The sequence below is a fragment of the Argopecten irradians genome, chromosome 2 (genome assembly GCF_041381155.1).
Source record: "Argopecten irradians isolate NY chromosome 2, Ai_NY, whole genome shotgun sequence".
NCBI lineage: Eukaryota > Metazoa > Mollusca > Bivalvia > Pectinida > Pectinidae > Argopecten > Argopecten irradians.
The window spans coordinates 18,907,468-18,933,122 of record NC_091135.1 but is presented as its reverse complement, the minus strand read 5'-3'; the positions used below and the strand labels follow the sequence as shown (position 1 = coordinate 18,933,122).

General features: G+C 35.1%; 1 protein-coding gene across 3 annotated transcripts in view; it reads right to left on the bottom strand.

Annotated features, from left to right (window-relative positions):
- LOC138314712 (transmembrane protein 198-like) overlaps positions 1-25,655 on the bottom strand; it is a 76,620-nt gene that overhangs the window by 31,733 nt on the left and 19,232 nt on the right. For 2 of the 3 annotated variants that reach the window (XM_069255197.1, XM_069255198.1), the window contains one exon: positions 12,686-12,746. The gene's annotated coding sequence lies outside the window, so the exon portion shown is untranslated. Of the gene's footprint in view, positions 1-12,685; positions 12,747-15,960; positions 15,977-25,655 lie in introns of those variants that run through there. The other variant, XM_069255199.1, reaches the window with a different exon arrangement.

The following is a 25,655-nucleotide window of genomic DNA, read 5'->3' as shown; positions in this document are numbered from 1 at the left end:
CTGAAGCCAAAATGCTGCATCAATCCAGTAGGAATACATCACTCAAAATGTCACATGGAATTCTGCAAATTTAAGTGTCCTGAGTTGTTCAAACTGTGATAAAAGCATTATATTTAGAGAGAACCATATTGCCGTATATTTTCGCAGGGTTTTAATTTCTGCTCTTTCGCATTAGTCATATATGTGTTCGCAAAAATTTGATATACAAAAATTTGAGAAATGGATAAAATAAATATACCCTTATAAACAAATCATGAAATTTTATATGAAATTTTCTTGTTTATGGTCCAAATCGGTGAAAAGTTTGACCCACAAAAATGAATGTCTATACACAGTATCTCTGGTTATAAATATTATCATGGTAAGAATAGCAAACTTGCTTATCATATAATTAATCATGAGTATAAAGACATCAGACACTGGTATAAATATCTGATGTAAACAATAAGATAAGCAATATAATCAAAAAGATTTAGACCAGCAGGTCACGGGGTGTGCTATGAGGTCTGTATATGATTACCAGGGTAGGATGGCAAAAATGATATTACACCAAACAAAGTTCATCTGGCTCTGAAATAACATATAATTTCTTTTTATTAATAATTTGACGAGAAGCTTCTGTAATTTGTTGATTTATTCCAGCTCCTGACACCATCCACACTTAGTACCTATGTTTTCACCAGAAAAACTCTCGCCTTCCAACACTAAATTTTAAGAAGATCTTTTTTATTCATTTGAATCAGTTGTTTTAATAATTAATAATATCACAGCACTGTGGCAAGAAGCAAAACTGGTATTAATTAAATTGTATGATTTTGTATTTGAACATGTGGAGATAGTTCTATAATAGGTTATGTAAAATTGATGCAAATACAGATTTGAAATAAAACGAAATTTTATGCTAATATGTGAATTATTCAAATATTTAGCAGCTATGCAAATAACTGGAGTCTTCTGTATTCTGTATATCAGTAATTCAGTTATATACTACATGCAAAAAATCATAAACAATTAATTATCTTCTTTCTAAGAAGTAGAGATTTATATATAACTGTATTGGTAATGATCATACAGATACACAACACAGAAACGGAAAATCAGAACACTTCATAGAAATTCTATGCTTTCTTTGAGTTAAGAGGATAAAAGACTTCCCTGAATCTGATACAGTTCATCCAATTAATCATAGCAATCATGTACATATGTTCCTTACTGATCAGCGAACGTTGGGTAGGGGCATGGTAGGAATACTTGTATGCCAAAGTAAGTGAAAGTAAATTAAATCTGATTTGAATTGATTTCAATGATTTCAACATCTGTCCTGAAGGCAGATATACAGAAACAGTAAAATTCTGCAGAGGGGAAATTTCTTATGTAAAGGAAACAAACTGTACATGTTCCTGAAGGTGAAAGCCAACACGAATGCTTGTATATACTATATTTAACCCAATTTAAGTGCCCTCTCCCCCGATTTGAGGCCATCCTTCTGGATCAATTAACTTAATTTCAATATCTATTAATTACAGACTGGATGTATAGTACTGTATACCGGATAGAATTTGTAAAATATGATTTTGTAAATGATAAGTAAAAATTGGTCTCATAAATATGCACTCTCTAAAATTTTGTCCTTGGATTCTTATTGAATTGAATACAAGGCTTTGACATACATTTGAATTCAAAATGGCAACCTCAACTCAAATATAGATATTAAATACAGATAATACTTATTTGGCCATTGTCAAGACAATTAAATATACTGTATACCCATGTCCCTATAAACGCCCCTCCCGCTTTTCGAGGCCTCAATTTCAATTGCCCTCGCATAAATAAATAAAACTACACAAAACTGTCTAGATTTGCAATAATTATGTCTTAAAAGCACCTTTTCAATTTTTTAAACGCCCTGGGTGCTTATTGGGTCGAATAAGGTAACTCTCTCGAATGCTGATTGTGCATCTTTGTGCATAGGCTACAATGATTGTCCTTGAATGCTTGGTTGTGCAAGTTTGATCAGGTTCAATTGCTCATGAACATTTAACATTGTGGAAACAACCCAGATCTTCTAATTTTGCCCTGCTGTCGATATGGGCCTTATGAAAAATACTGTAATTTTGTTTTCAGGAAAAAAGTTCTTCCTTAGATCTTTATAGTTATAAATTTGTTACTCTAGAGGAGCTGATCTCCTTTAATTCAATAATCAAATTACGCAGCACAGACATCACATCCCCACATCAATTATCATACCAGCTAAATAAAACACAACATACAAAAAATAATCCTCTTTATTTCAAGCCAGAAGAATCAATGAAGAAACTTTATACCTGATTAAGAAAATGGCGTGTAAAATGAGCCTGCAGAAGCAAGCACATTGTTATACATGTGACAAGCTATATCTGGAGGCTGCCTTACATAAAATATGGGCCGACAACAAGAAGCACGTTTCCAGGATCGTAAGATACGAAACGAATACTTTAATTAGATCGTGATGCTATATATATCATAGGAACACAAAAGATTTCCTGGGCATGTATCAATATCGGTGCGTGATTGTATGGGTTGACTGTTCTGGTAGAAATTTATAGGAGATAGCTATAGGAATTCAATTGCAAGGTCGGCGGAAATCTTGTAACTATATAAGTTCAAAAGGTCAATTCACTCTATATTCATAACAATCATGCCTGGAAAAATTTTGTTTGATTGTGGAAAAATATGTTTAATCTGTAATTTAGTCATTTTAAAGGTGATAAAAACAGAAGGGACATGGAAAATGAGATAATACGCTAGAAACATTTGTATGTCCTATCTAAACATATACCAGTTTGATATTTGCTTATATTTTGTCTCTAAATAGTAAAATTAATGAAAGCAATCTTCACATCTTTTCGATGACAGATTTTTTTCTATGACTTACCTCCCTTGAGTTCCGATGAGTTGTGACGTCATCTGAGACAATCAACTACCGGAAGCCTGTGTGCCGATTGCGGAACTGTCAACATGCATGTGTATTTTAGCCACGGGTCTTAGTACTTACGGAAATACACACGAAGAAAAATATGTTATATTTCTACTTATTGGGTAGCGTGAATTATCCCCTACATAATGACACATTATTGACGTCATAACCTATAAAATGACGTCACTATATGTAAATGATGATGTCATAATAGTCGAGTACATATATATCATGTGGAGTATCATGTGAGGGGTTAAATATAAGGTCATTTTTCACGAATGAATAAGTATTACTTTCCTTTTCAGTCCACCTTGGAGTAATACGACTGTGCATGTGTGTAATTTATAGTTAACACATAAAATTAACCGGGGAGTTTTGATATACATACTGGTAATTTTGTGTGCAAAATAAGATCGTAGTGAAAATGGACAATTATTGCAGCCCACCTCTTTAGACCTACGTTTTGATGAAAAAAACCCATCCGTTTCAAGCATACGGAGACATAAAAAATACACTCAGATTATTAATCTGTTGTGTCTTTTTGCCCCCCCATTTTCGTCGACTGAAATGTTCTGCGCATTTAAAAGAAAAAAGGGTCCTCCTCAACAGTTTTCATACTTCACTTTAGGGATTCTACTGCATGTAGTTAAAAAAATCTTAGCAAGACAATTAATTCATTATTAAATTTCTTTGTACTTTGAGTTAAACAACAATGTGCCGATGGCGTGAAGCCGGTATGTTCAGATCGAGCAGGGTTGCATAATGATATGACGACATTAACAATATTATCATTATTTAAATGCAGGTAATTTAAAATCGAAAAATTACAATGTTAAAAACGCTTTAAAATTATCAAAATACATCGTAAAACTAATCACAGCCTTTGTAAATAGTAATATTTTTCCTTCTCGGGGGAGACCTTCGGACCCCCAAACACCAAAATATCGCGCCTTCGCCGCTCGCAAAATCATTAAAATACATCGTGAAACTCATATCTCAGCCATTCTAAATCGTAATATGTTTTCCCGGGGGTCTCCCCCGAACCCTCAAAACACCACAATGCTCGCCAATTTGGCCAATTTGCGTACTCATTAATTTCCTGTTATATTCTACATAGTACATTTGCGTATTTTTAACTAGACCCCTAAATCGTCTCATAGTGTTCAATAGGCTATCTGGTGTGTCCATATTGATATAAACTAAATAATTCTCAAATCACTGTGGACTGTTCGTATACTTTTAAAATTTACTTAAGGTCGACAGGTTTGTTATTTCCAAAACTGCGCACGCTTAGATAATATATAATGAAGCGGTCTTGTGAATGATTTGTGTTTTATAAGAAATATGTTGTTTCATGGCCCTGTGTTATATTAAACATGCATATCTTGTCCACGAGTACATGTCATGCATATTTGGTCATTGTATCTAGTACCTGTGTTTTGTCCCGTCTTTTTTATCGGTCGTGCGTGTAGTGTTACTATTGTACATGTTATTCTTTTTTCGTACACGGAAGGCCCCGAAATTTTGCCGAATAAATCCGTTAAACTCATTACAGAACTTTAAAAAATAAATAAGCCTAACCCTTTCTGTGCGGTGTTCTGAAGGATTAAGTTCCAAATAGGAAATAGAGGTGTGTAGTACATATATAAGGCGGGATAGGGGCACGTTTGTCGCGGTATGATAGGATTTTAGAAAGGGTATGAAAGGTGGCGGGGTCTACTTTATATGCATTATATGTATGTACATGTAGCATGTAGTGTCATTGTTGTTTTGGTCCATTTTCTTGCAAACTTATATTTCTTATTGTTGATATAAACTTTAAAGTCTATGTTTAGAGTTTTAATTTACAGACAAAAGTCAAGCGTAACCTCCTTGAACCTGAGTTGACACACCCGTAGCCTAAACGATGTCAAATGACTTTTGACCTAAAGAATATAACAATTTTATGGCCCAGAACAGTGGCGATTAGAATGAGTAAACGATCGTTTTTATTTTATCAGGGTATGTTATAGATTGTATATTATATATACGGATACATGTCCACTTATCAATATAGCAATTACACGTAGCGCGACTGTTTTAAATATCTATAATCGCCAATACCGCAACACTGCCCCATATGAATTTCCCGGCTCTTGTCACAGCTGTTTGTCTCAGATGACGTCACGAATCTACGGCCACCTGGTGATATCAGGGGCGATAAGCGATGCGATCGTTCTAGACAAGGGTCGTTGTGGACTTCGTTTCAAGCACATTTTATGGAAATTACGTCAAATACAACCTGTATTTTTTGTTGGAAATCATAAAGTGCACCACAATAAAAAAATATCAACACAAAAAAAACATATTTAAAATCTGTTTTTATCACCTTTAAGATGTGCCAGATGTTGATATAGGACCATGCAAGGGAAGTTGAAAGTTCCTAGAGAACAAACCACAGACATTTTTTAATTGCAAGAGTCATAATGATCATGTTTAAACCAATGAACCAGAAATGAAGATCAAGTTGTAGAAATTGTGAGACAAATTTGACTTCTTGTTCACCATTAAACCTTTAGGTACAGACAACTTGGTCAAACCATGGATACTAAAAATACATATGATCCTGATGTACTTTAGCAATAAACTAGATTTGTCAATGAGATTGCACTCCAGGAGAATGCTGAATGATAGTTATTTCCATCAATCTAAGTTAGAAGTGACACAGTCTAAATTACACCACCAGGTAATGAAATAAAATAACGAAACAGTGAATTAAGTACCTGTGAATGGTAGAAAGCTCATACAATATTGATACTGTGATGTGTGTGCCACTGGTAGCATTAATCCAATCTTTATCTATACTGCAATACAAGCTTTAAGTCATCCCCCTACATGTACTTGTCTCGGCAGGATCTCCTATACTTTCTAATATGCATGCCTTTGTCTAAATTTTTGTTCATTAAGTCTTGGTGTCCTAGCTCATTTGTTGTAATTTTTGCAGTAGCCATGGAGACAGATAATTGGAACCAATGCTTTTCCTTTACCTTTTGTTTTAGTTGACATCAACCATGAAGAAAAAATGAGACAATTGAGTTTGATTTGCAGAGATCATATTTTTTAACTGAATGAATTCAATATACCACAGCTGTAACAATACTGATAATTCTCCCACATTTTACTGTGTACTGTCGTCATGGACATGCAGCCCTTTATTGTTGTGTACGTGCTGGTGGCTATGTACACACTAACTGTAAAACAGGTCCCGGAAACCCAGATTTCATCAAACCCTCAACACAATGCATCTACAGGACATACACAATCAAGAATACCTTTATCAATTATGGTGTACGTGAGTAAGAACATAACAATTACAAATGTGCTTAAGGTCAAGAAACAAAGCTGGCGTGTGCTGGACATCTGTTTAAGCACTGATATATTACCCTTAGGTATTCTATAGCCTAAAAGCATGACTTTGGTCTGAAGATCGGAGAAACCTGATGTTGTCTTCTGATAACTCAAGTATTTCCAGTCCTTTTCAATTTGGTATAACCAATTTGTCAAGGAGATAAATCTCTTGTGACTATAATATATTACCAAAATAAAGATCGTGAATTATAGTTCATTTTTTCCCAACTCCTTTTGGCCTAAATCTCAGAGAGATCTATTTGACTGGCGGTTAATTAAAAATATGATTTAAATGTTAATTGCACTAAACTTAAGAAAAGTATCTGATAAGTACTTGATACAGTCATTGCATTAATGCTAATTAACCATGAAAGAGAAGAACAAAGTAGCCAGATCAGCACTGCTGATAATGTCAAGTACAAGCCTCAGATGGCACTTGTCTGAAGAAAACACAATGACCTGTCACTTTGTTTGTGTTCAGCCTAATTTGTATTGTTCCACGCCTTGGGGCCTGTGTGATAACAGCCTACAGTACTTCAGATCAACACTTCAGATTGCTGATATTTACAATGTGATAAATATAGGTCAAGGAATTTCTCCTCAAAGTTAAACTGAACTTAAGAACCTTTTGCTTAAGAACTTCATCATCAGCTAAAGAGTTTAGGAACTCTAAAGATGACTGGTTGTCACATCAAAACTCTGTAACCATTCATTCAACTAATATGTATCCATTAAAAGGGTGATATTTCAAGGATTGACATTGTATTTTGAATCCAATACAATTAAATACAATTTACATGTATTTGGAAAAAAGGTAATTTTGTAAATGTAATGGGTATTTGGTCTCTTATGTATGCTTTTGGGACTGGCTTATAACTTAACTTTCAGAGAAATCCAAACCGTCAAAGTACAGCAAAGTTAATTACCACATCCCAGCTAGATAAAATCCCTAATAAAAACCTCAGACGCATTGAAAGTTTGACGAAGCTACGACCAATTCAAGTTCTCATACCTGAGAGATGTAAACAGGAAATTCCACTTGTGTAATATATAGTATGAATTTCTCCCAGAGAAAATAGTAAGAATCCTCAGACTATAACTGCAAGAAAACTTGGCCCACACACTAGTAGTTGTCTATATAGGAGAGATTAGCATCCAATTTAAATTGGTAACACTTTGATATGTGAAGTCTGTGATGGTGTCTAGAGATATCTCAAGTATACCAATTACTTGTACACATTGTAACCAATTTATAGTGTAGGAGATAATAGCAACTTACTATATAATACTGTATACCATCTCACACTCATGGAATCTCTGAAGATTTAAAATGTAGGGTGCGACGCCTTCTCTTGTCTAACTAATAATTTCATCAAAGATTTTTTTTCTAACGAAATTATAAAACAATAATTTGTGAGTTTTTAATTTCAAAAGAATAAACAAAATAAGACATGATCAACCCTTGATGAATTTTGCAAATAAACCTGTATAAATAAACTTGGACATCTCCAAAATTACACATAATTGATAACCTATTTGAAGCATTTGCAACATAGATGTATAGACATAGACGTATTCCAGATAAGTAACTGCACTTTAGCAATGGACAGCTAAGGCCGAAATCTGAACCAGAGACCTGAGTTTGACCACTGCCAACAACTTCCTGGCTAGTGACTGTGTTATGGGATTCAAGCTAATAGAAGAAAACCAATTAGGTAGTATATTTTATTGCTTGTGCTTAATCAATTTCTCAGGGAAAGGCAAATATTGAACAAAAAAGGGTGACACCAAACTAAAGACATGTGCCAAGGGAAATTTAAAGCATGCATGCAGTCTTGGCAATTGAATACAATGCCTTAATTAAGTCCTATCAATGCCAATTTACCATTACTTCTGTAGTATATGCTGTTTAATTAGGCCAAAGACACATTAAACAAGAGATCCCAGAGGGATCTTAGCGCCCACCAATGAATAATCTATGTCTGACAATGGAAAAAGGATCTTTTCTCTGCTTTTAAAACTTTTGCAAACATACTACATATAAAATTTGAGACAGATCACTTCAGTACTTTCTGAGAAACAGCAGTAACAAACTTCAACTATCAAAATTCAAGATGGCTCCTTAGCGGCCATCTTGTAGATCGATCGGTCCCAAATCAAAATATGCACAACTAGGGCCCTAGGGGAACCTATATATGAAATTTGAGACAGATTCATTCAATACTTTCTGAGAAATAGCGATAACAATATTTAACTATCAAAATCCAAGATGGCAGCCTGGCGGCCACTTTGTTGACCAATCAATCCAAAAACGCATTATACACAACTAGAGCCCTAGGGGAACCTACATAAGAAATTTGAGAAAGATCCCTTCTGTACTTTGTGAGATATAGGGATAACAATCTTTAACTATCAAAATCCAAGATGGCTGCCTGGCGGCCATCTTGTTGACCAATCGGTCGCAAAACGCAATATGCACAACTAGGGCCCTAGGGGAACATACATATGAAATTTGAAAAAGGTCCCTATAGTACTTTGTTAGAAATTGTGATAACAAACTTTAACTATCAAAATCCAAGATGGCTGCCTGGTGGCCATCTTGTTGACCGATTGGTCCCAAAATGCAATATGCACAACTAGGGGAACCTACATATGAAATTTGAGAAAGATCCCTTCAGTACTTTGTGAGAAATAGGGATAACAAACTTTAACTATCAAAATCCAAGATGGCTGCTTGGCGGCCATCTTGTTGACCGATTGGTCCCAATATGCAATATGCACAACTAGGGCCCTATAGGGGAACCTAAATATGAAATTTGAGACAGATCCCTTCAGTACTTTCTGAGAAATAGCGATAACAAACTTTAAGTATCAAAATCCAAGATGGCTGCCTGCCTGGCGTCCATCTTGTTGACCGTTTGGTCCCAAAATGCAATATGCACAACTAGGGCCCTAGGGGAACCTACATATGAAATGTGAGACAGATCCCTTTAGTACTTTCTGAGAAATAGTGTTAACAAGAATTGTTAACGGACGGACGGACGGACAGACGGACAGACGGACCACAGACAAAAAGCGATTTGAATAGCCCACCATCTGATGATGGTGGGCTAAAAAACCATTAGATTCCACATTGAATATAGAGTTCCGTTTGCCATTGTATTTGTCTACTACACTCTAATTAGTTATTTTCTATAATGCTAACACTTTAATTGGCCCTTTTTCCCTGGCTCTAATACTATTTGCTTGACACTTTTCTTTACCTCCAGCACTTTAGTGGGCTCTTCTTTGGCTTCCAACACATTGATTGGTTCTTCTTTGTCTCCAATGCTTTGATTGTCTCTTTTTTTGGCTTCAATGCATAGATTGGCTCTTCTTTGGCTTCCAACACATTGATTGGCTCTTCTTTGGCTTCCAACACATAGATTGGCTCTTCTTTGGCTTCCAAAACATTGATCGGTTCTTCTTTGTCTTCAATGCTTTGATTGGCTCTTCTTTGTCTTCAATGCTTTGATTGGCTCTTCTTTGGTTTTAATGCTTTGATTGGCTCTTCTTTGGCTTTAATGCTTTGATTGGCTCTTCTTTGGCTTTAATGCTTTGATTGGCTCTTCTTTGGCTTTAATGCTTTGATTGGCTCTTCTTTGGCTTCCAACACATTGATTGGCTCTTCTTTGGTTTCATTGCTTTGATTGGCTCTTCTTTGGCTTCCAACACATTGATTGGCTCTTCTTTGGCTTTAATGCTTTGATTGGCTCTTCTTTAGCTTCAATACTTTCATTGGCTCTTCTTTGGCTTCCAAAACATTGATTGGTTCTTCTTTGTCTTCAATGCTTTGATTGGCTCTTCTTTGGTTTCATTGCTTTGATTGGCTCTTCTTTGGCTTCCAACACATTGATTGGTTCTTCTTTGTCTCCAATGCTTTGATTGTCTCTTTTTTGGCTTCAATGCATAGATTGGCTCTTCTTGGCTTCCAACACATTGATTGGCTCTTCTTTGGCTTCCAACACATTGATTGGCTCTTCTTTGGCTTCCAACACATTGATTGGCTCTTCTTTGGCTTCCAACACATTGATTGGCTCTTCTTTGGCTTCCAACACATTGATTGGCACTTCTTTGGCTTTAATGCTTTGATTGGCTCTTTTTTGGCACCTATGATTCGACTGACTCAATGCAAATTGCTTTTGCATTTTGAAAGCCAATCAAAGCATTGGGGCTAAATAATAATCAAACTGCTCAAATGCTTTGATTGGTTCGCCTTTTGCTCCAATGCTTTGAATGGATCTTCTTCGTCGTCAATGCTTTAATTGGCTCTTCTTTGGCTTCAACAATTTGATCAGTTCACCTTTGGTGCCAATGCTTTGGTTGACTCTTCTTTGGTTCAAATTATTTGATTGGTTCTTCTTCGACTTCAAGGCTTTGATTGGCTCTTTTTTGGTTTCAATGTGTGATTGACTCAAATATTTTGGTTGATCTTGATGGTATTTCTCTACAATGCTTAGTTGAAGGTGACAATTTTATTGGGACCAGTTTCTTCCATTCTCATCCTATCTAAGGCATTAAATTTAGCTTTATATCATATTTCATCAGACATAAGTTCAGCATACAGGGAGTAGGACGACTGGTTCATCCGTTGTCAGTATAATGTGACCGGGTAGGATGTGTTGCTTTGTGTCTTCGGAGGCATGCTTAAGTGATATAGTACTATAAAAAGGGCAAGAGTTCCAATATACAAGAAGACATAACACGAACATACCGCAGTCTCCCAAAACATGCACCTTGCACTTAATACACGCTACACACTGAATACATGGGAGGCCGTTCTTAAATGACCCTAGCTGTTAATAAGACATTAATTAATCAAACAAACAAACAAATATCATTTTTCGAATATTTCAGCAACCTTGAAACAATATTAACCTCATACAAATTTTTCCCATGAAGGGAGTGTGGATTGTCTGACCCTTCTCCATTATGAACTAAACAATCACTGTCAGCTCTGACATTATACACAGAATAATATCAGGCTTCAGTTACTTATATATGTTAATATCCCAGTTTTAAAATCTAAATAAAACAGAGACATTCAAACACGGAGATAATTTAATTGGCTGACATTTAGTTTGGTTTGTTTCACTTGAAAATTAGTGTGTCCTTCACTTAAGTCCATTATTTGTCTATAAATTGTTAGGCTACTTAACTCGTAGGGACATGTAGAGAATTTTGGACATTATCAATTGTTCAAGAGATCAACAAGCTACATGCCCCTGTGATATCAATTGAGTCTGACATTACTGATTGAGTCTACATCTGTATTTACCCATAAACAACATATGCATGGCATGTGAAAAGAGGGGATCATATCTAGAGTATATGAAGTATATCTGCTTATCTGCTTCAAAGTCACAAATATTCTAATCCAAGTCCTGTACATACAGTTTGTGTACAACTTAGGAGCACAAAATTTATTAAATACCATAATATTTACAAATTTAGAAATTCTCTGACAGGACAAAAAAAATTAAATCAATTGGGCTGAAGATTTAGGTTATGTATTTTCATACCTTGAAAATAACACGTCCCATGTTTTATAGACTTATACCATTAGTAACGAGTTGATATACCTGTACAACGGATACCTGAGTTTTGTACTTATAACAAACACTCATACCCTTTAAATGTCTGTAAGAGAAAAATATACCACAATCAACATATACCACCCAAGACTTTCTTCAATGTGTAAGTTTTATCACTTAAAAAATCTGTTTTCAAACAGCTTTCATTTACTGCCTAATTGGCTAAGTGCAGCCATATGACCTGGAGTTGTTCATGGGTAAGAGATAGGTTAGACAGATAACATGTACAGGAAACTGTATAAATTAACTTCTGAGGGAACATTATACTACAATATGCATGTAATGAAATGCCTAATCCCTTAACTAGACATGGATACTACCCTCTGTCAGCAACAGCTCACTGAAACTGATCTCTTACATACCTATAGACACCTTTCTTAGGTGGTAAGTTTTCACTGTGGTTTTGTGAAATATTTGCAATACATATACATGTCAACCTTTTAAGATATTTGAAGCAAATGCCCATTATCATTTGGCAGTTCAAAATAATTTCAAATGTATACTTTTGCTGCAATATTTATAGCTATCTCTAATTTTTTTTATTTCAAATGCAAAACAACAAAAGCATTTTAACAGGAACAGATATCCCCTAGCATCCCTGGTGAATATTTGGAAAATCTGCTCAGCATAACCCATTTTCTCTATAGACCAATTTCCACTCTCAAAACATGGTTATGAAAAACGCAAGAACAAAGATATGAGCACTGACCTTATTTTTTGCATATTGGTTCATCTTCTCTTGCGTCAATCAGCTTGGCAAGTCTGAGAAACTGAAAAAGAAACAAAGGGTCAAATATAAATGCAATTTCTGAAGTAATCTATGTTACAGTTATACTAAAAGGGCTGTGTACTTATATGGGCTTTCTCAGAAAAAAGTAAATGTATTTCTGAAATCATTGATATCAAATGTTTAAAGGTTTTTACAATCTGGGTAAATTAGAAAGTGAAACAGGAAACTCAAGAATGACCCTTGAACGCTTTTGAGTCATTACTGACCATTGGCATTTATTTTAGTTATACAGGCAATTTGAAAGTAACAACATGGTGACTCTGCCTTAATGATATTTATAAATATACCATCAGAAATAGAATGGTCAGTTATAGGTCACAAATAGAGGAACTGTACTACTGCTGGTTTCTAAAAAAAAGTCCTACATTGCAGCTTTAACAAATGCAAGCTTTCCTTGGTGATGGCAAACAACAGACATTTCTATAATATAATTATAAGCATCATGTAACCATTATTTTGCTGAATGTCATATCAATAGAAACCTTAAGCTTGAAATTTTTTCATTTTTTTTCATATCTATGAGGCAGAATTTTCAGTTTACACTCTAAACTGACAATAACTGTCCTGAACAAAAATTAAGGTGATTAACAGTAACTGTGAAAAGTTTTTATATGTCATTTTCTTTCCTGTTGCATATTATCTCTAGTTAAAAATGAAAATAATGCAATTGTTAAAAAATCTGGGGAACGACGTCGTGCGACAACCCTAAATACACCATATATTTTAAAACACAAAAAACAATTGCTGAATGGAATTTTTTTGACCGATACGTGGCTTTAATCAATTAAAAATTGTTTGAACTTTCCTGATATGAATTCAAACATTTTTTATCGTGTCTAGACATTTATTAATCAAATCAAATTTAGGAGGTGTACCATTTTGGGTACTCAAGCATGCTGAAACACAGGGCTGGACCGGTCATGCTTCAAAACTCTCTATCTATAAATATATGCACTGCTAAACAAGTAAACAAATCATGAAATTAAAGCTGAAGGCATCTATTGTTGGAATGTTAAAAGAAAAATCTGGATTCAAGCACACGTAAGAAAATTTTAACGATTTTCTTCAAAAAGTGTACCAATTTGGGTAGCGTCACGTTAAGCTTGAAATTTTTTTTCATATCTGATATACACTCTATAATATTTGTGAACAGGTTTACCAATAACATAACCAGTGTACATGTATACATTGAGGGTAGCAGGTGTGAGCAAGCTGCCCACATGGTAGAATAGAAGTGATCATTTATATTTGATTGTCCTTTTTCATTAAATCTTCTCAATCATTTGTTTAACCTGATAAACTATTACTGGAACTTCATTATGCATAAACTAACCTTCATCCATCTTTGTAGCTTAAAAAGTTCCAAAATCCCTACTGATACAAAATGTGCATTTGCGCATATTTACACGAGACACATTGATTTCTCCCATACTTGACAGGGTTATCCCGCGGTTGGTAGGGAAAAGATAACTCAGTCTTTTACCGGGGAAGGGTAAAGACAGCTTACATGTTCTAGATATGACATGACGTCATCATTACATGCGGTGGCTATTGTCGACAACGTCACTAATTTTGATGCATAGTGACGTTCCTACGATGGTGACGCTTTGGAAATTTTTCTCTATAACTGTACTTTCATTATGTTTTGTTAAAGTATGGGAGAAAAAGAATCAAACACGGGTCTATCAGGTGGACAGGGATATCTCAACTCTCTGTATGCTGCTTAATTAACCCTCGGGTTGACCAGCCAAAATCTTTCACTCGGGTTGAGATATCCCTGTCCACCTGACAGGCCCATGTAAGATTCTATTAGTCCATTCTGGACTTTCTAATTTTCTTTCTTTGAAGATACCAGGTAGCTAGACACTAAGTAATTGATATTATATTAATAAGAAAGTACAGTCAGGCCTTTGAATGTTTACTAAAATTCCTAAATTTTTTTCTACGACCAAAACTTGAATGGTATCTACGGTAACATTTAACTGATCCTTGTGTGGTATATATTCCAATGCCATTAATCAGATCAGTACAAAACCTGGAAGCTTTCGAGGGATTAAACATGCATTAACCATTGGCCAAAATGAATCATCTTTGGTAAAAAATGTGAAAACCACAGCTGGCAGTGTAGGGATAGATAAGAAAGCCTTTGAGGCAGAATCAAGTTCTCCAGAAGTGCAGCATGGCTTACAGGTTGTCTACAACACACACATCCAGGTTCACTCTAATTGTAATCATGATGAGAGAAACTGACATGCTCATGTAATTATCATATACTTTTAATGAAATTAAATACCATATGCAATCTGGAGGTGTCAGTGCCACACATACTAGGGTCATAAATGGAAGATTATAGTAGGAGTCTGGTGAAATAATTAAGATTTTGTAAGTTTTAATAAAGCATGTATATACATGTAGTCGTCAAATCAATGATGAACCTATCAAGTTTACTGCATTTCATGTACCCATGCCTAAATGGTTATATTATTTAATTCGTCCATGATATGTATGATATATATTTGTTGCTGTGTAACTGCAATACTTTAAAATACCCCCATCCCCACCCCCAAGAATTTCTTATCCTAGATTCAGAATCAGTAATAAAGTGGTGGAATGTTTGGTTTGATTTTATTATAGTTTAACATCCTATTTATAACCAGGATCACTTAAGGACGTCCCAGGATTATTGGTGGAGGAAAGCTGGAGTACCCAAAGAAAAACCATCGACCAGCGGTCAGTACCTGGCAAGGGCCCCAAATGGACTTCAAACTCGCAACCCATATGTTGGAACATCTTTATATTACTCGGCCACCACAGCCCCATGGTAGAATGTCAAAACACCTTTTAAATTACTAAGAGGTTGACTGAAGATCTTAATAATCTTTAAAATTATAGACATTTTACTAAACCTTACATATATTAGTACACAAATAATACCTATATATATATCATGAAAAACACGGACAGTCCTTGTACTACCGTAGTGTATTAGAAAGCTTTGTGAAATGTACATTAAAATGTAAACTGAAGTCTACGATCTGATATATATATATATCATGTTTGGCATAACACATATAACTTGTCTTCCGAAATTTTTTCTTCAGACCAACATGAACACTTTTAAGCTACTTAAAACTCATCAATCTTTCTGAATCCTTCACCAAGCAGTTCTACAGTGATAACTAAGATGAACTTACATATCTTATCTGTTTACTTTTTTCCAGCGGGGCAGCCACTATCTCTCCTCCAAGATAATACTCTGTTTAATGAGATCTTCTTTTTCAAATACCTCACTAATTAGCCAATAGTTTTGTACCCTGTTCCAGTGCACAGGTGTGGTGTACTGTATCAACATACTGCAGCAGTTGAAGGGGAAATTGTATGGTATATATATATGCATCAACAAAATAATGGGGTATTTTCTAGAATAAGGATGATATTTTCTTGATTTCACAGGACATATTGTAAGGATTGCAAAAATTTGATCAACAAAATACTGAGAAATAATGGACTCAAGAAAATTGCAAACAGCTGAAATTCATTTTTCTTGATTTGAGTAAAATTGACTAAAATTTTGATCCATGAAATATCTGGCCATGGTATTTCCTTCATTACAACAACTTGGAATATCATTTTAAATTCTAAGCCTGACAAATACCTGACATGAGATTTGGAAAGTTTTTTTCACTAAAATTGATTTTTTTTAACAATTAAGTTACAACAAGGACATGTTGATAAACAGCCACTGAATAAATGCCATGCTCGTGAACAATAAGGAACTTCCACCTCTCAGAAAAAGGAGATATTTGTGTTTTTGTCAGATTTCACCTCAGCAGTGACAGTGACTGAAAGCTTCACTGATAGCCAGTTAAGACTGATTAGAATTTTCAATTTGGTGGTGTCTGTAGCACTCTGACAACACCATATGGTATAAAAAGTAGAGAATATGCTGAGGACGAGGTAAAATGAGATAAAAATAAACTTTTCCTTAAATGCAATTTAGAATTACTTTTGGAACAGAACCTATAGCTATAAGTCTGACATTTCTGATATTACAGCCTTGATACCAACCCACCATGTCCCAGACACATGGATCACCCACACATAATACATATATGTTCTAATACAACATATCCAATAAAAGATTAGTTCGATCAACTGTACTCGGGGGACAGAAAAAGAGAACAGCATTCTATAAATTTAACCTTTTCAAATAATATTACATTGATCACAATGTAAATGTGTAAATGTGACCCTTCGTGATCTTGACCCATTCCTTCTCTGCATGGCTCTTCCTTCCCATCACAAATATTGCTGGATCCAATGCCAATATACAAGTTCAATGACAGATGAGTGACAGAGATATCAATAGAGTTGACTACATGCATATTACTGCATGTGCTATGTCTCCACTTTGTATTTACTATGAACATACTGAAATTACGAAATGCGGTCAAATGTGAGTTGGAGCTCTAAGATACTATATACAGAGAAACTGTACAGCTTTTTTTGGGAAGAAGATTAAAGAAGAGATATATAAACAGGGATCATGGAAAGTATTTTGATTTTAGTTTTAATCTTGCTGGCTCTTAAAGCTTTTTGAGAGAGATCACTAAAAAGTGTTAGGTAAATTATTTGTGTCAATTGTTTTAGATTGTTTAACTTACAGAATCTAACACCTATAGCTGCTACTACTAGCTATATTCACACCTTTCAACAGAATCTGTTGAAACAACACAGACCACAACATAGGTCATCATTTGATCTGTCCATGTTAGAGAGGTTGATGTTATCAATAAAGGTCACAGTGACCTAGATCTACAGCCACTAGACTGTGTGGTCTTATCAATGACAGTTATAGTAACATGAATCACTTCTCTTACCGGTATATAGCTCCCTAATGTTCCAAAATCTGCCATCATAGAGTCCTGAATGCACTTTACTGAACACATTCCATCAAATCTGGTGTGATTAAAATTTGTGTGTTAAGCTGTTACTGTCAATTTTATATGGAAATGATGTGTTTGTTTATAGCTTATACAAGTTCAAACTTATCTTATCTTTAAATCTGACATTTGAAAGATACAGTGAAAGCCTATATATTACCACAAAACAATATGGGCAAGAGAAAGCCAGGGAATTTGATCAAATTTTCTACTCAAAATTCAAAGATTTTCTAAGCAATTTTTATTCAATAAGTGAACCAAAAACTTTTTGATGAAGCAGGAAAACCCAATTTATTTTTCTTCTGCCAAATCGTCCCAGTTAAATGGGACTCCAATCTATTTGACAACTAGGACTAGAGTGTTTTAGTGCTAACCAACAGTTCGCTCGGTCAATCACCTGGCAGGTCTAATCACCATTGTTATACACCTTATCACAGAGGAACGAGGTTATGGACCCCCCTTGTAGGGTTCCGACTGTTAACACAGGAACTACATCCGTCACAATGGCCATAAAAAGCATCATAACAGCAATAAGATTGATGTCTTATCAGAATTTATGAAAAGATGTCTATAACTTTCAAATGTTTCAAACGTTTGTTATTCCTTTGTTTATCAATTAAATTGATATATAATTTTTCATTTCTTTCAGAAAGCCACTGCAACACAGTTACTTGTTTCTAGTAAATGAAATATAGATCGAGGGTTTGTTTAATACAAATAAAATGTACTTCAATCCTGTTTAGCCAAGCATTTTCATGAAGTTTCTCTCTTCCACGTTTCCCCATCTGTTCTGCTCCCAATTCATATCTTCTATCACATAACGCTTTATCTAAAGTATTCTTCCCTTCACAAAGACAACAAACTTCAAACAAAACCTGTCAACTAGTGTAGCTTATAGATATGTAGAAGTTGTCAGATCCTTGATGCCTCCTGGTGGTCGGTGAAGGAACCACTAATGACCTATGATTCATAAGATTTTCAGAAATCAGTGGTCCATGCCTTTCTATCCTCTATAGCAGTCAAAGGTACAGCACACAATCTGAAGGAACCATGCTGTTCACCTGTCAAACATATCATTCTGCTTGAGTTATCACTTGTTGAGATGGCAGGTATTTGTTTTTGTATTAGTAGGATATGAAGCTTCTTCATCAGCCATAAACCAGATGACTATTATCCCTTCTTTTGGTAGGAGTTCTTAGGATTTCATTAGAATTCCTATGATCCTAATGGCAGTGATTGTAAATATTCAATGGAATTGACTAGAAATAGAAGAGTTTAAAGTTGGAATTGGTGCCAAAAGCTAGTAATGATGCCCAAATCACCTCCCTAACAGATTGTTAGTTATACTTGTTATATTCTCATTTATAACCAGACTTGTCATTTCAAAACATTCAACACAAAAGATGTTCAAAAATTTAGAAATTGGTTTTATGAAAAAAAAAATTGGCAAAGTATGACAAATCCTCAAAGGCTTTCCCGTAAGTCTACATTTTGTTGTATTTTTTGGTCTCCGTCTCCAGACACAAATATTGCCATGTTGTTTGTTCTCCTCCCTGTATCACCAGACAGAGTATCTACAGTGTGACAGATTATGAGAAATAATCCAGATTTGATACTGACACTACACCAAAGCAGAAATAGCTAACATCCCAAACCTGCACTATCTTACACTGTGGCAGGCACATGTAATGCACATGCAACATCTTATGTAATCAGAGTGAAGCTTTTTCTGCCAGGTGTTCATATGCTGCTGTCCTTCACTGTAAATACCCAAACTGATATCCCAAATACCAACCCTGGTGCCATAACATTATCTAGAGAGCATGTCTGCATTGGTTGCATCAAGGACTCATCTTATTACAAACACAAGTTAGAATGTGCTGCAGAAGATAATTGGGGTACTTAGCCCACAAGGAGAACAATGTGACCTTTCATGAGAGTTAAAGGGTAAAAACATTACGCTTTATTGCTAAATTGAAAAATAAAATTATGGTTAGTATTTCTACGCTGCTATTAAATATATGGCCGATGACTAAGACTCTGGAGTGTATAACGTCTTATTAACAGCTATGTAGATGTCAAGGTTTATCATATAATTAAGGATGGATTCATGCCTTTCAATCATGTCCTACCAACAGCTTTTGCTAATAATGAAGACTTATTACTCAAAAAGCTGAAGTAAAAGGTTTTCCAAGCCCAAGTCAGTGTAATTTACTTTGTATTCCATCAGAGTGAACAAAATCAATCATACATACCATACCAAGGTAGTTCATTTTGACAGTGGGATAAAACTTGCAAATGTTTACTGATAAAGAATACTGGGCACCTTGGGTTTTATCCCATTTATTCTTATCACATTTATGTAATATGGGGATTGCATTTATGCAACAGTTGCAATGATAATGTCCAAAACCTTCTTCTCATTCTGATCAAGTTCATTTAATGCCTGCCAAGCTGACACTAGCTGGTTCAATTACAAGAAGACCGTGATGAAATATTCTATGTAAACTTCTTGACTTATGTGCTTCCATTGTTAGAGTTTTTAGATAAGTTGCTGATGCTGACACTGGACTGAATGCATTTACACTGAAATCACCAGTGAGCCATCAAAGCTGCACAGAAACAATTTTCAGAAATTATTACACATGAAATGAACACCATTTCCTTTTCTTTATGCTCTAACGAAACCAAATAGGTCAGCTATGTTTAGATCTCTTTTTATATCAAGATATATCATTGTAACAAAAATGATGAATAACATCAAACTCACTGTCAGACTTTGGAGGAAATCTTATTTTAAGCTAATATAATGTAATGCAAACATCAATACTTTTATTCACATGACCATTTCAGATGTGCACAGAGGATATTAAACTGACAACAAAAGAAATATGACAATAAAAGGAAAAGATATGATATAAAAGCAGACATGTTTCCACTCAATTACACCCCTTATAACATCTATAATAGATACATATATGAGCTAGAGTTGATCTGGATAATGATGCTATCTTTTTCAATGACCCTTGACCTCTTGTTCCTTAAAAAAGCTGTTTTGGTTAAGAGGATCCCATTTGACCTTTGCCCTGGGCAGGCCATTGTTCTCTTTGCAACATATAAACTACTTTAAACTCTATTAATACTCCTTTAACATCTACAATATTATACATAGTTTCCCTATGATCATTCTTTTTTGTTACAGCCGCACAGCCCAATGAAATATAATCAGGTACAGCAAACCTTTCAAATTAGGAATATGATTTTCAATCAATTCTCAAATCTTAATTTGCACAAATCTGACATAAAAAGAAGTCCTTTGATAAACCGAGACAACCCTTGGAGATTCAATGACACAGTCAGGATAGCTGCAGGGGTTACCAAGGGTGATACTATCAAAGTGTCCTGCATGACTTTATACCAGAATGTCACATGGTAAAGTTCTGAAGAGCCCCTTACTTATCTAGGTAACCCAATATCCAATATACTTACACAGAATATACCTTTCTCCTCCAATATAAAACTGACCTAGGTTCACAAATCCTCATCTAGGTAACCCAATATCCAATATACTTACACAGAATATACCTTTCTCCTCCAATATAAAACTGACCTAGGTTCACAAATCCTCACGTCAATCTCATATCATGTATCTTACTAAAGAGAAGTTCAGAAGTTTACATCAGGAAAGTGGATGTTTTCTTAAGGGCCATTGTGAGACCTGCTGGAATGACTGCATTTTGATCATACCAGAGCATGAAAAATAGCCCTTAATGAAGAACACCTTTAAAAGGTCAACAAGTTTATCAGAGTAAGATCAGATTTACCTGTGTCTCTCTTGGAATAAAAGAACTTTCTATCAATCAATGCACATACATAGTTTTAAAAGTGTTGAGTCCAACAGACAGTCCATGCCAATAGCTATCTAAAAATCAATGTTAATTAACAACCCTTACTGCCAGCGTTTTTATACTGTTCTGGTAACAAAAGGATTAAAATTTCACAATCTAATACCCTACCACAATTTCTCATAGCAGCATTTCTAGATTTTGTTTAGACTCTAATTCTGTGTAGACATCCAATGTTAGGACATTGGCAAGACAATAGGTTAGAATAGCACAATAGCATGGAAATGGGTTAGAATAGCACATCAGTATGGCAATGTGCGGGCTAGAATAGCACATCAGCGTGGCAATGGGCTAGAATAGCACATCAACGTGGCAATGTGCTAGAATAGCACATTAGCATGGCAATGTGTGGGCTAGTATAGCACATCAGCATGGCAATGGGCTAGAATAGCACATCAGCATGGCAATGTGCTAGAATAGCACATCAGCATGGCAATGGTTTAGAATAGCACATCAGCATGGCAATGGTTTAGAATAGCACATCAGCATGGTAATGGATTAGAATAGCACATCAGTGTGGCAATGGTTTAGAATAGCACATCAGCATGGGTAAGAATAGTACAATGACACTCCAAAGGGATATAATATACCACATTGGCATGACATTGGGTTAGAATAGCACAATGAAATTTCAAAGGGTTAGAATACAAATACCACATTGGCATGACATTGGGTTAGAATAGCACTGAGGTATGTCAATTGAGAAAAAATGGCTTAGAATACCACATTTACATGCCAATCTCATGTATTAGATTAGCACATTGGCATGTCAATGGGTTAGAATTGCACATTGTTATGTCAATGGGTTACAATTGCACACTGGGATGTCATTGGGTTAGAATAGCACCTGTCATCTTAATTTCATTGAATTTAGATAACAAATGTGATATTATCTCTTGATAAAAAAAACCCATTAAGTCTTAAGTGACAAAGAAGCCATACTTTTTTTCTATTAAACTGGAAAACAAATAATGTGTTTCTAGCTCACAGAGATAAGGAGTTGTATGTAATATGAGTAAAAATTATCAGAATCCTTCCACATATGACAATAAAAAGTCTCAGGCAGATGTTCTCACCTTCACTTATACACTGGGGATGATATAAGAGGGCCTATTGATCATTATAAGTCTTGTCAGAAAACGTAACAGTCTTCCTTTGTCATCACCTCTTTTATATATCAGCATTGGAATTAAACACAAAGTCAAACACTTAATCAGAAATACCTTATAATCTGGCATATATCATAAATTACTCTGACATATCTTTAAATGACTAATTTGGAAGTAAAAAAAAATCATTTTTGTAGACAAATCAATATCAGACAGATGTTTGAGCATCTTGGGACATTTAGAGAAATGGATTGGTCTTTGCTGTTATGATGGTGCCCTTCCTAACAGACTAAGATGAAGTCAGATGTATGGCAGCTATTGGTGATATTCATCTGGCATAAATTCTAAGATTGTGATATTGGACCTAATCATTGATGTCGTCATCAGCTACAACCAGAAAACCCTACCTCAAATTAACCCTCTTTCTACCACCCTAATATATACACATTGTGATCTATTTTCTTGAAGTCGTTTTTCATTTCAGGGGTATATAAAACCAGTGTATCAATGTATGAGTGCATGGAGCTGATCAGCAGCCATGAACAGCCAGGCCTATAAAAGTTACATAAGCTCTAAACAGCTGTGGACCTGGATTGTGCCAAAATGAATTCAAGCAACAAAGATTAAGATGTTTGTTTATTCTGATTTTTGTACTGCATGTGCCATGAAATAGAACTTAAAATACATCAATTGATTACTGGTTAGATCTACCACTTTAACAACAATTTATAGATCACAGTTTTATTTTTATTTTTCTTTCACTGCAACAGAAGAAAACAGTTGACAGATAAGGGTTAAAATTCCCTACATTGGTTTAATAACATCCTATTAACAGCCAGGGTCATTATTGGTGTAGAAAAGCCAGAGTATCCATAGATAAACCACCAACCAGCGGTCAGTACACGACAGCTGCCCCACATGGGATTTGAACTTGCAACCCCAGAGAGATGGAGACTCCACCACTTAGCCACCACTGCCCCAATATGGAAGGATGTACATTAAATCATTATTATATTACTAGTCCTACAATAGATATGGTTCCTATTTCTATAATTTTAGATAAAAACATGTATAACCGAGAAAAAATTAATTGATAGCTCTGGTTGCATGACAGAAGGAACTTGACAGAAGAAAAATGTAATCAGAGTGCATAGGATTACAAATGACTCATCAGCACATCTGTACACATGTTACCTGATTAATTGGTTAGAGGATTTGATTGATAAATCAGGATTACATCAGAATTACCTGACAACAGGTGATGGCACTAAACCTGAGAATCTATTACATCATACCATTAATTAAAGGCTTTTGTAACACAGATGATTCTCTTCAAACTCCGACAGTAATACCTTCTGACATTTTGACGATTTTGGAGAGTGGAATTTCTATTTAACATGTGGTAACCTATATCTGACTTTGCTGAATAAAATAAAATAATGTCGTTATTCAATGCCCAATTGACAACAGACAAACGGGGCATTCAAATATTCTGCCATCAACTAAGATTGATTCCATGTATGTAGTAAGAACTTGGCCAAGTCTCAGGTAAGATTGGATTAAGGTAAACTTTGTCAAACTATACAGACTTTAACATAAATTCTCAAAATTCAAAAGTTCAACCCAATAGAACAAGAAGCCGGTAAACAATTTTCTTCCATCTTTATCAATTGCATGTGTTCTGAATGATGCATAGAGTATTTCGATAAGATCTTGTCGGTTGATTAACAGAAATTTACAAATTCACCAAAATTTTTGAGTTTTTATCCTCAATCTTTGTGTCAAGAGCAACTTATCCAAGTTAAGATTCAATCTGATGTGATTCTTTTTCTATTGGATATGATAATCGATTGGACTTAAACACAGATCCTCAAAATTCTAGATTTTAACCCGAAAATACCAGAACCAGTTACCAGAATACCAGAAGACATTTTTCTTAATCTTGGCCATGAAATCTACCTTACACAGAAAGAAACTTGACCACGTTTCAGTTTAATTAGATGTGGTTAACTTTGCTAAATGTTGCCGCGATGCCGCCACAACAAGTTGCACAGTCCGAAAAGCAACATTTTTAGTTTCACCTTTCACGTCTGTGGTGGAAAGCAAGACAAAAACTATTATATTTCATGAGAATAAACAAACCCAGGAGTAATAGAATCTTTCACCCCTTCTAGGGTGAGACAGGAGAATCTCAACCCAAGGGGAAAGATTCTTAAGTTGTCAAACACAAGGCTTGGCCAAGGGTGAATGATTCTTTTTCTCTTATCCCATTTACCACTTTATGTCTTTAATAAACGTGTCACTTAAGCAAGCGAGGATGACATGAATTCAATCAGTCGCTGTCTTTGTCACATATCATTTCATTGTTGTCATGATGTTATAATACTATTACAGCAACGTCATGATACTGTTGTCGTGACGTCATACCATTGTTGAGCATGTGCGAAGAATTTGTGTAGCTTGTCTTTACCCTAGGGTGAGATAGAAAACTCTGTGGATATCCCTGTCTGCGGTAAGAGAAAAGAATGTTCTAACTCATCTAGAGAGGGATCGAGAAGTCTTTTTAAATTAAAGTGACCAATCATTAATCTTTTATGTGCATTTAACATACTGTTGAGTAATAATATGAACCACTTAATTTAACTGACATCTCATGTACAAGTAGTGCTTTAAAATTTTGGATCCATCAAATCTAACTGAAAATGTGGCTGGAATTTTGTATTGAGCTTTAAAGTTTATCGATGATACCAAATCCTGTTTATTTAGTAAGACCTATAGAATTCTATATTTTTTATTTGGTTTGTTTGATGTGTAAAGTGTTCCTGTGGTTATAATTGGCTACAGCCAGTCTGGGAAGTCAACACAGCCTACCACAGACTTTTGTATATGTTTATAAACATGCTGAGTTGGCACGAGATCGCAGTACACCCAA